General features: G+C 39.6%; 1 long non-coding RNA gene and 1 pseudogene across 1 annotated transcript; both read right to left on the reverse strand.

Annotated features, from left to right (window-relative positions):
- Nucleotides 1–5,626: 5,626 nt before the first annotated feature.
- Nucleotides 5,627–12,199, reverse strand: LOC140822159 (mRNA export factor GLE1-like; annotated as a pseudogene).
- LOC140821673 (uncharacterized) lies at nt 9,482–10,047 on the reverse strand. The gene is made up of 3 exons (XR_012115799.1): nt 9,964–10,047; nt 9,607–9,738; nt 9,482–9,507 (listed from the first exon to the last, which is right to left on the reverse strand). It is a non-coding gene; the product is annotated as an uncharacterized lncRNA (long non-coding RNA).
- Nucleotides 12,200–12,877: the final 678 nt, after the last annotated feature.

Below are 12,877 nucleotides of genomic sequence, written 5' to 3' on the forward strand. Positions count from 1 at the left end.
GAATCCTCCGAAAAGGTGATACCTTGAGAAACACTTTCTCGCCTGCATCAAAATGAAGAGGTCTGCGCTTGGTGTTCGCATAACTCGCTTGTCGATCCTGAGCGGTCTTAATCCGCTGTTTGATCACAAGAACTTTGTCCCTGGCCTGCTGAATCAATTCTGGACCCTCGACCTGTCGTTCTCCGACTTCCTCCCAGAACAGAGGAGTACGACAACGTCGACCATACAAAGCTTCAAACGGAGACATACCAATACTCCTATGAAAACTGTTGTTGTATGCAAACTCTATCAGTGGCAGATGATCCTGCCAAGCTGGCCCGAAATCCATCACGCAAGATCTCAACATATCCTCAAGAGTACGAATAGTCCTCTCTGACTGACCGTCAGTCTCTGGGTGATATGCAGTACTTAGACTCAAAGTAGTACCCAAAGCTTGCTGAAAGCTGCCCCAAAATCTAGATGTAAATCGAGGATCTCTGTCACTAACGATACTCACGGGCACACCATGAAACCGTACAATCTCCTGAATGTACAACCGTGCCATCCGATCGAAAGTGAAATCTCTGTTATACGGAAGAAAATGGGCAGACTTAGTAAGCCGATCCACTACCACCCAGATAGCATCTCTATTCCCCACAGACATAGGCAAGTGAGTCACGAAGTCCATCGTGATATGCTCCCACTTCCACTCCGGAATAGGAAGACTCTGCAACAAACCTCCCGGTCGTCGATACTCAGCCTTCACCTGCTGACAGACTAAGCATTTGGAGACATACTGATAAACATTACGTTTCATACCTTTCCACCAAAATCGAGTCCTCAAATCCTTATACATCTTGTTGCTCCCCGGATGAACACTCAACTTGCTGCGATGAGCCTGGGACAAAATCTCTTCCCTCAAAGTGTCATCCTCTGGTACAACAACACGACCAGATAAGCACAAAAGACCCTCGGACTGATAGTGGAATCCAGAAGTATTATCTCCATCAGCCAACCGAGCTAATTTCTGAACCTTAGAATCAGACATCTGAGCATCTCTAATCCGAGAATACAAAATTGGCTCAGACAAAATAGTAGCTACTCGGATACTCTCTGCTCCCTTCCGATGCTTACAATTGAATCCCATCGAACAGAAATCCTGAATAATCTCAGATACAGCACAAGTCTGAAGAGCAGATAATCTCACCTTGCGACTAAGAGCATCGGCCGTGAGATTCGCAGATCCTGGATGATACTTGATCTCACAATCATAATCCTTGAGTAGATCCATCCAACGACGCTGACGCATGTTCAACTCAGCCTGAGTGAACAGATACTTCAAACTCTTATGATCAGTGAAAATCTCAAATCGCTCACCGTACAGATAATGGCGCCAGATTTTCAAAGCAAATACGATCGCTGCTAATTCCAGATCATGAACAGGATAATTTTCCTCATGAGGCTTCAACTGCCTCGACGCATAAGCAATCACATGCTCATTCTGCATCAGAACACACCCCAGTCCCTGCAAAGAAGCATCGGTGTAAACACTGAAACCACCAGATCCAGCTGGTAGAGCCAAAACAGGCGCAGATGTCAAACGTCTGCGAAGTTCCAAGAAACTCTCTTCGCACTCTGATGTCCACTCAAATGAAACATCTTTCCGAGTGAGCTGAGTGAGTGGCTTAGCAATCTGAGAGAAGTTGACAATAAAACGACGATAATACCCAGCCAATCCTAGAAAACTGCGGATCTCGGCTACTGTCGTCGGACGCGACCAGTTCAATACCGCTTCCACCTTGCTCGGGTCAACTGAAACTCCCTGGCTAGAAATGACATGACCAAGGAATACAACCCTGTCAATCCAAAACTCACACTTACTCAGCTTCGCATAAAGCTGATTCTCGCGAAGTGTCTGCAAAATAATCCTTAAGTGTTGTGCGTGTTCTTGCTGATCATGCGAATAGATTAAGATATCATCTATGAACACCACAACAAACTTATCCAGGAAATCCCAAAATACCCGATTCATCAGATCCATAAAAACTGCTGGTGCATTCGTCACCCCAAAAGGCATAACCAGAAACTCATAATGCCCATACCGGGTCCTGAATGCAGTCTTCGATATATCTCCCTGATGAACTCGGAGCTGATGATAACCGGACCTTAAATCAATCTTAGAATACACAGAGGTTCCTTGCAGTTGATCAAATAGATCATCAATCCGCGGCAACGGATACTTATTCTTTATAGTAGCACGATTCAACTGCCGATAATCTATGCAGAGCCGCATAGAACCATCCTTCTTTTTGACAAAAAGGACTGGTGCTCCCCACGGAGACACACTGGGTCGAATATACCCCTTGTCAAGAAGATCCTGCAACTGCTGTTTCAATTCTTGCATCTCCGATGGAGCTAAACGATAAGGAGCTCTAGAGATTGGTGCCGTGCCTGGCACTAAATCATTGCCGAAATCCACTTCCCGAACGGGAGGAAAACCAGGAATCTCCTCGGGAAAAACATCCGGAAAATCGCAAACCACTGGAATGTCACTGACACCGACACTACCTGCGGACGAATCAATAGCATAGATAAGGTAGCCTTCCCCGCCCGACTCTAAAGCACGACAGGCTTTCAGAGCAGAAACCACAGGCATCGGGGGTCGCGCTCCCTCTCCATAGAAAAACCATCTGTCGCCCTCGACCGGACGAAATTGCACAATCTTCTGATAACAGTCCACAGTAGCTCTAAGCATAGTCAGCACATCTATTCCTAGAATGCAATCAAAATCCTCCATCGCAAGAATCATCAAATTAGCAGTTAAAACATTACCCTCAAACTCTAGAGAACAACCCAAAACTAGACGTTTAGCTAGCACCGATTGACCCATCGGTGTGGAAACAGATAACACAACGTCCAAAGAAGTGAAAGGTAGTGCATGACGCTTAACAAACCTCGCAGATATGAATGAATCCGATGCACCAGTATCAATGAGAACGTAAGCAGGTAATCCACATAATAAAAACACACCTGCGATAACTCTCTCGTTCTCCTCAGCTGCCTGATCCTGGTTAAGAGCAAAGACCTGCCCTTGAGTACGCGGTCGGAGGTTAGAACCCTGAGTAGACTGTCCCTGCTGTGGCCTCTGATGAACTGAAGCCTGAGAACCAGATCCTGATCCTCCGCCCGTCTGTGGACAATCTCTCTTCATGTGGCCCATCCCACCGCACCTGTAACAAGCACCCGCAACCTTGCGACAACGCTCCGTCGGATGATCCTTCCCGCAATGCTGACACGGGCCTTTCTTCCTTCCAAAATGGTGAACTCCTCCAGATCCAGAGGAAGAAGAAGTAGATCCAGTCTTCTTAAATGTTTGGGCGCGGGGGCCCAAAGAACTAGTAGGACGAGCAGACTGCATGGCTCGACCTCTCAGCAAACTGCCCTCCGCCTGGCGACAACGGTTCACAAGGCCCTCATACGATGTCGGATCATCGCAGACAACAACTCGATCGTAAATCTCCTGATTGAGGCCCTGAAGAAAATGGTTATACTTGGCCATAGCATTATCACTGACATGCGGAACATACGGAAGCAACTCAAAGAACTTCTGCTGATACTCATCAACAGACAAGCTTCCCTGCTTCAGATTGATCAACTCAATCGCCTTGGTCTGCAGAAGAGCTGGCGGAAAATAAAGCAACATGAAAGCGGCACGGAAATCGGCCCAAAGAACTCGACCCTGTCGCTGAACTATCGGTGCAGAGGTAGACCTCCACCACTTACGCGCACCACCCTCCAGCAAGAAATCAAGGGTATCCATCTGCTGCTCCGCCGAGCACTGAAAAGTCTTGAAACAGCTCTCCATCCTCTCGAGCCAGTTCTCCGCGACGTCCGGAGTCTCTCCGCCCGAAAGAGGTTTCGGTCCCATCTGCAAGAACCGATGCATACTAAAACTCCGAGACTCATCATGACGGTGATGACGTCGTTCTCGATGCTCTCGACGACGCTCCCGATCGTCGCGGTCTCCCCAGCGTCCAACGCTGCCATGACTACTAGCATCATCGTCAAAACCAGACATCTCTTAGCTACAAAAGTTACCAGAGATTAAACCCAAAAGAACAGTTCTAAATCCCAAAATCTTAATGCATGCTCTGATACCATAAATGTAGTGACCCGTTCCAGAATCACCAACTAATCAGAACTTAAGCATGCAAAATTAACATTAAAACTAAATCAGATAAAACAGCGGAAAAACAGTAATACAACCCAATCGAATCTGTAAGTACAAAATACTTAAACAACCAGATCGAACTAAATCCAAAAACAAATACCAACAGCTATGGGTCAACCTCTGCCGGCTCCCTGTCCACTCCCTCCTGGTCCGTCCAACCTGAGACCTGCCCCATCGAATAGGGTGTCCAAAACAGAGATAAACCGAGGACGTGAGCATAAAACGCTCAGCACCGAAAGCATGAGTATACAAGACTATGACATGCATGTATGCAAAATGTACTGAATACCAGGATCTGGGTATATCGAAAATACTGCTCAGGTAAATGACGTCAAGGTATGTAGCACTCTGCGCCGTCGCACCAGGAGGTGGCTCCCATACCAAAATAAACCTGTGGATATACCGGTAACCTGACCACCGTCGGCCAACGGGGTCCAACCATCCACAACAAACGAGGGCTGAGCACCCTCTCAACAGGCTATCTCAAAGATAATCAGGCCCAATATGATTATGCAAATGCCGCATAATAAACCATGCATCATATGACAGATAATAATGCAACATATAAACATGCAACACATAGTAAAGCATACTCAATCCTGCTATCTCGGATAGTACTTTCGTACCTCAAATCAGTAGATCCTATCAGTCAGTCCTAGAACCAAGCCTGCGTCCGTAGTCAGCCCACTGATGCAGCTAGCTCCCAACTAAAGCACAGCTCCGCTACAAAACTAGTAGCTCCCCGCTAGTGCCTGAATCTCGGGAAAAGACTAGAAACCTATCAAAAACGACTGAAACGCTCTGGAACACTCGGAATTGGCGAGTTAGAAATGAAGCCTCGCGCCTCTATTTATAGACAACGATCGGACGATCCGATCCACTTCGGACGATCCGAACCGGTACACTTCGGACGATCCGAACTCCTTCCGGACGATCCGAACATTGCATGTCTTCCACGTGCCCAGCCACCTGTCTCGGACGATCCGAACCCTGATCGGACGATCCGAACTCTGCATGACTTCCACGCGTCCAACCACCTGTCTCGGACGGTCCGAACCCTCTTCGGACGATCCGAACCATCTTCGGACGGTCCGAACCCTGTTCGTTCCTTCCGATCTCACAGAAACACAATTAATCCAATAATTAACTCAAATTAGACATCGGGATACTACACAGTAGCAGCGAGTCAAATGTATCTCATTTTTGTTATTTTTTCTTCAAATTTATATGTTCCAAAAGAAATATTTGAAGTAAATAGAGAAGCTAAAAATATCAATTGGATTTGATTGATGTACAACAATAACTAAATTGGGATTCGATCTACCTTGTTTTACATAATGCTGTAGTACAACGGAAAAGTTCCATATTTTGTTTGACAATCCACAGGTATTACTCGATAATTCCTAAAAAAAATTGCTAGTAGTATCCGTATGCTCTCCGCTGCAAAAACAAAAATGCAACTCAGAATGACTAATCCGCGAAAGAAAAAAAATCTTCTCAACCGCCTTTTTGTGTGTTCGTTGGTCATGGAGTATAATTTTGGGAGCACTTCAAATTTGGGAGGATCTCCATTATTCAAGAGGATGTAGTCAAATTAGGTAACATTTTCCGACGTTTGGCTTTCGTGTTCTAGTAGTCCAGCAACACTAATTGGCACATGATTGATCAGATGAACCGCACATCAATAGATGTCAAAAAATGGAACATCAAAAAAAATCATTCAAATCCAAATGGTCTCTCCGTTGCAATCCTTCTGGTTCCTTCTTGAACTGGCTTGATTCTATGTAATTAATGATAGACGTTTTCACCTTGATCAGCTTGGCATTTACTGAATCCGAATTGCCTTCTTTTAGTGCTTTGAGGAAGTCTCGGGCAATAATCCTCAGCAACTTCTCAAATTGATTTCTGTATCTTCGGTAAAAGGCATATCCAGACATCTGGACATTCGTAATTGACTTCTTACTTATGCATCAAATATAAAAAAATGTGAAAAGGCAAATGACAGCTTAATTCAAGAAAATGTTGAAGTGCAACTGCGGTATAAAGATTAGCCGGAAGAATTTAGAAAACTTGCAAGCCATGCCCAACCTTCGTTAAGTCCATGGAGATTCTGAAAGCCACCAATTTCAGTCTACCAAAACAAGACTATCAGAACTCATGCTTGTATCATACCAGTAAAATGCATTGGAAGATTTTGGTTAAAAACTCAAGTAGAGCTGGAGCACCTAACCTGAACTAAAGCTCCATAGAGTCTCATGATTGAACTCAATCTCTCTACATAACTATTAGTGCTCTCGATCTTTCCATCTATTTCCTTGTAGCCAATAGCTTTGAAATAAGCTTCTCTGGTTTGAAAATATACCTGTTACAGATAACATAAATATGGTAACAATTTACAGCAGTTCTGTCAAAAAGCCAAAAGAGAACAAGAATGTTTCTAAACGAGTCCAATAATTTCATAAGACTCTTGAAGAGAACATTAAAATTAAATGAAACTGCCCATACTTTTACATCAGAAAACCATAAGAAAGAAAAATAGAAAACAAACAAAGAACAAATGCTTAAAACACCGAATTAGATTTATTACCGGAGAGTATTCTACAAATTTGGGCACATTGTACATGCAAACTCTGTTCAACTCCGCCAAGAGAATGTCCAAAGCCAATGGAATCTGTATTCAATGAAAAAAGTTAAGAAACAACATATTTTCAAGGATCAACATGTTGAATTGCTGCTTCAATGGAAACGAGCATACAAATCCAGGCATAAAGATGAATTGTCTTACATAAAAGAAGAGAACATAAAAGGACTTTGTAGCGAACAATTGATTTCATAATAACTAACTAGTATCATTAGATAACAAGTGGCAATGGAATTCTTCACCGCAGAGTTTACCTTGGAGGTGACGAGAACAATGACACGACTACAGGAAAAAATAAATCCGTCGCTCTTTTGAGAATTTTCACAGTTGAAGACCACCTGTAAACATCACGACTCCCTCAGTAAACACACATTTATCAGACATTCTCTGAGCATGACGATGTAATTTTCTTCCACCTAAATATACTAAATATCAAATCTCTTATATATTCAAACAAATAAATGAAAACACATAACTCCTTCAAGTGATAATAACAGTACCTTTTCTGCGAAGGATAGGATACTGAGGGACTGAGGATATTCCGGACTGCTGATTATATTGACCAACTCATCTGCTTTTGTTCTGTTGAAAAATAAAAACAAAAATGTGTAATTCGCACATAACATAAGATATTTTATCAGAAGAAAATAAAAGCTATTGAACAACTAACTGAAAGACTTATTGGTTTGTTAAAATGAAAGAATGATTAAATCCAACTGACCTGACATTTTCTACAGTAGCAGAGATGGTTTTAATCAGCCTATTGAAATTATGTCCAGTTCTTCGCTTACCCTGGATTGGACAGACAATTGTGGTTCATAAATGTCATATCATTGAAATTGTGCTCATGAACAACATCACAGACAGATAATGAATCCTAAGAACCACCAAACACAATTTACTCTAGCATCCAGTGATCTTTTCAGAGTTGCGACCACCTTATGTGCCTTACTTATTTTAGACAAATGATTATATAAACCTGGTAAGATATTTAAATGTACAATACAGTAGTCTAAGAATTTGAAATTCGAATAATCCATAATGATTTACCTGGTTAGAACTTTCTTTAATAGCCTCATTTTCAGACGTCAACTTTTCATAAATCTGTAGTCTTTTATCCTCCAATTCTAAAGCATTTTTTTAAGCTCTAGTCATATGTATTTCTGTCAAATAGACTCAGTCAAACTTCAGATTAAAATGGGGGACAAAATGAAAATTCTTATTTATCAACATTGAGGAATATGTATGACAACAAGGTAATGGATTCACCATAATCCTAGCAGGGCAATTGTTATAACTTGTTGAGCATACGGACAGCTAGCTGAGTAGAATGCTTGTTTGGTGTCGAGTTTTCAGCATTTGAGTGTTTTTGTTTCTTGAATTTCTAATCTTACTCGTTTCCTCGTCAGGGTTGTCCAATTTGTAAGAGCCACTCAAAATACATGGCTTTTGGCTGTGGACATCAGGTAAAGACTGCCAACTTCTCTCTACATAACGAGGTTATTTCACGAAGAATGATGCAATCTTGAATCGTTTTGGTTTTTTCGTTCTTGGCCAGACTTGTTGTGACTGTGGAATAGGCCTTGTTTATTGTCCGATATGCCGAAGCACGATCACGAAAAGAATAAAATTGTATCCATAGATAAGAATAATTACATTGAAGCATCAAATCAAGCTATAGAGCCCTCAATCCAGACAATAACAGCAAGTCAAATGCATCTCATTTTTGTTACTTTTTCTTGAAATTTATATGTTCGAAAAGAAATATTTGAAGTAAATAGAGAAGCTAAAATATCAGTTGGATTTGATTGTTGTACGACAATAACTAAATTGGGATTCGATCTACCTTGTTTTACATAATGTTGTAGTACAACGGAAAAGTTTCATATTTTGTTTCACAATCCACAGGTATTACTCGATAATTCCTAAAAAAAATTGCTAGTAGTATCCGTATACTCTCCGCTCCAGAAACAAAAATGCAATTCAGAACAACTAATTTGCGGGGAAAAAAACCTTCTCAACCGCCCTTTTGTGTGTTCTTTGGTCATGGAGTATAATTTTGGGAGCACTTCAAATTTGGGAGGATCTTCATTATTCAAGAGGATGTAGTCAAATTAGGTAACATTTCCCGACGTTTGGCTTTCGTGTTCTAGTAGTCCAGCAACACTGATTGGCACATATGATTGATCAGATGAACCGCACATCAATAGATGTCAAAAAATGAAACATCAAAAAAAATCATTCGAATCCAAATGGTCTCTCAGTTGCAATCCTTCTGGTTCCTTCTTGAACTGGCTTGATTCTATGTAATTAATGATAGACGTTTTCACCTTGATCAGCTTGGCATTTACTGAATCTGAATTGCCTTCTTTTAGTGCTTTGAGGAAGTCTTGGGCAATAATCCTCAGCAACTTCTCAAATTAATTTCTGTATCTTTGGTAAAGGGCATATCAAGACATCTGGACATTCGTAAATGACTTCTTACTTATGCATCAAATATAAAAAAAATGTGAAAAAACAAATGCCAGCTTACTTCAAGAAAATGTTGAAGTGCAACTGTGGTATAAATATTAGCCGGAAGAGAATTTAGAAAACTATTAAGCCATGCCCAACATTCGTTAAGTCCATGTAGATTCTGAAAGCCATCAATTTCAGTCTGTCAAAACAAGACTATCAGAACTCAGGCTTGTATCATACCAGTAAAATGCATTGGAATATTTTGGTTAAAAACTCAAGTAGAGATGGAGCACCAAACCTGCACTAAAGCTCCATAGAGTCTCATGATTGAACTCAATCTCTCTACATAACTATCAGTGCTCTCGATCTTTCCATCTATTTCCTTGTAGCCAATAGCTTTGAAATAAGCTTCTCTGGTTTGAAAATATATCTGTCACAAATAACATAAATATGGTAACAATTTACAACAGTTCTCTCAAAAAGCCAAAAGAGAACAAGAATGTTTCTGAACGAGTCCAATAATTTCATATGACTCTTAAAGAGAACTTTAAAATTAAATGAAACTGCCCATACTTTTACATCAGAAAACCATAAGAAAGAAAAATAAAAAACAAACAAAAAACAAATGCTTAAAACACCGAATTAGATTTATTACCGGAGAGTATTCTACAAATTTGGGCACTTTGTACATGCAAACTCTGTTCAACTCCGTCAAGAGAATGTCCAAAGCCAATGGAATATGTATTCAATGAAAAAAAGTTAAGAAACAACATATTTTCAAGGATCAACATGTTGAATTACTGCTTCAATGGACACGAGCATACAAATCCAGGCATAAAGATGAATTGTCTTACATAAAAGAAGAGAACATAAAAGGACTTTGTAGCGAACAATTGATTTCATAATAACTAACTAGAATCATTAGATAAGAAGTGGCAATGGAATTTTTCACAGCATAGTTTTCCGTGGAGGTGACGAGAACAATGACACTACTACAGGAAAAAATAAATCCATCGCTCTTTTGAGAATTTTCACAGTTGAAGACCACCTGTAAACATCACGACTCCCTCAGTAAACACACATTTATCAGACATTCTCTGAGCATGACGATGTAATTTTTTTTCTCCTAAATATACTAAATATCAAATCTCTTATATATTCAAACAAATAAATGAAAACACATAACTCCTTCAAGTGATAATAACAGTACCTTTTCTGCGAAGGACAGGATACTGAGGGACTGAGGATATTACGGACTGTTGATTATATTGACCAACTCATCTGCTTTTGTTCTGTTGAAAAAAAAAACAAAAATGTGTAATTCTCACATAACATAAGATATTTTATCAGAAGAAAATAAAAGCTATTGAACAACTAACTGAAAGACTTATTGGTTTGTTAAAATGAAAGAATGATCAAATCCAAATGACCTGACATTTTCTACAGTAGCAGAGATGGTTTTAATCAGCCTATTGAAATTCTGTCCAGTTCTTCGCTTACACTGGATTGGACAGACAATTGTGGTTCATAAATGTCATATCATTAAAATTGTACTCATGAACAACATCACAGACAGATAATGAATCCTAAGAACCACCAAACACAATTTACTCTAGCATCCAGTGATCTTTTCAGAGTTGCGACCACCTTATGTGCCTTACTTATTTTGGACAAATGATTCTATAAACCTGTTAAGATATTTAAATGTACAATACAGTAATCTAAGAATTTGAAATTCGAATAATCCATAATGATTTACCTGATTAGAACTTCCTTTAATAGCCTCATTTTCAGACGTCAACTTTTCATAAATCTGCAGTCTTTTATCCTCCAATTCTAAAGCATTTTTTGAAGCTTTAGTCATATGTCTTTCTGTCAAATAGACTCAGTCAAACTTCAGATTAGAATGAGGGACAAAATGAAAATTCTTATTTATCAACATAACACGGTCCCCAAATACTTGATAATGAAACCTGTTTCTTATCGTTAGACACTGTAGCCGCAACCTGCCCAAGAGTTTCCTTCGAATAATCTAGTACCGTGGGAACACCATTTCTCAAAGTTTCAACAGCATTTTTGGTTGCAGCTGCTTCAGCAGCTTGCTTCTTTCTTTCAACATACTGTTTCTCAGCTTCGGCAGCCACTTCAGCCATTTCAACTCTCTCAGGTTGTAGCTTAGCCTACATTGATCCAAAAATACCAGACAAAAAAACAGTTATTTAAGATACGAAACAAATCGTGGACGATGGATGCATATTCACATAGCTACAACTGTTTTTCTTGGCAAATCGAATGCATGAAATGGATCATCCATCATTTGGTGTGCAATTTAGAAACAATTTCTTTCTGAGCAATTTTCCAATGGTTGGAAACTTTCAGATAGATGCATACACAACATGACAGTAAGATATGGAAGACAATGCATGTTGGGAGATCTGAAGATTTTTCATCAATTAAAAGTTTGTTCTCGTTTTTATGTTTGTACATAAGAAGTAATGGACAGAAAAACCATACATATATGAATGTCTGTCACATCTGTCTCATTTCCACGGGGGAAAAACAAATTCCCAAAGGCTCATGAAAATATTTATGAATTTAATAGAATCATTTTCCTATTACAGTAAGGGCTGTCTTAATTTGAGATAAGATTCGCTATTTGCCGTAACAGAAAAAGAAATAAAAGAATTATATAGACGATGAACGCCAATAAGCATACATCATGTTTAGATACAAAAAATATTTAAATGATATAGGTGCGGAAAGAACCTCTTCTTCAGCTTTGATCCTTTCTTGACGTATTTTTTCTTCTATGAGAGCCTTCTCTTTCCGTTTAGCCTCTTCACGAGCTGCGTCTTCTCTTATTCTTTTCTCTTCTAGTTGTGATTATCAAGTGCTTCTGCACTGCCATAATTCAATAAATTCTGAACCACAATATTCTCATTCTATTCAAATTATCAGAGTAGACATAATAGGAACTCAACCTTGAAAGCCTCGCTAAACACTTGAAAGAATTTCTGAGCCGTGAAAAATCATATCAAGGTCATCATAATTGAGATGTAGATCATAGATAGTTTAAACAATTTTCAGATAAATTGAATTCATATGCCAATCATATATGTACATCTTAATGACCTTCCAATTGTCACAAGTGTCATGGAACTTTATAATCTCAAAACAGTTACAAATCTGATGAGTTTTGTCATGTAGTCAATTACAAGATAAGTGTTACTTCCCATTACCAATAGATACTAAGAGTTATCAGGTAGTACAACTACAGATACAGGATTTTTCAAGAGGAAGAGTTTCAAAATTGGCTTTCAAGCAGCCACTTATTATAGGAGAAACTCCAAAAGAAGTTGCTAAAAGAAAGAACATCTTCATAGCATACATAAAATATGTCGGGTTAGAAAGTCTCAAACCCATTTCAACATTTAAATATAGGAAACATAACAAAAATTAAGAGTCGAGGTATGCAAATTAAAAGGTCGTACATTGTACGTTGATACTGCAAATTAAATTTTCTCTCCCTCTCTTGCTGTGTTCTTTTACGCTTATCGATATTAGCAATT

Source organism: Primulina eburnea, unplaced genomic scaffold (assembly GCF_022965805.1).
Source record: "Primulina eburnea isolate SZY01 unplaced genomic scaffold, ASM2296580v1 ctg739_ERROPOS11973397, whole genome shotgun sequence".
NCBI classification, from domain to species: domain Eukaryota; kingdom Viridiplantae; phylum Streptophyta; class Magnoliopsida; order Lamiales; family Gesneriaceae; genus Primulina; species Primulina eburnea.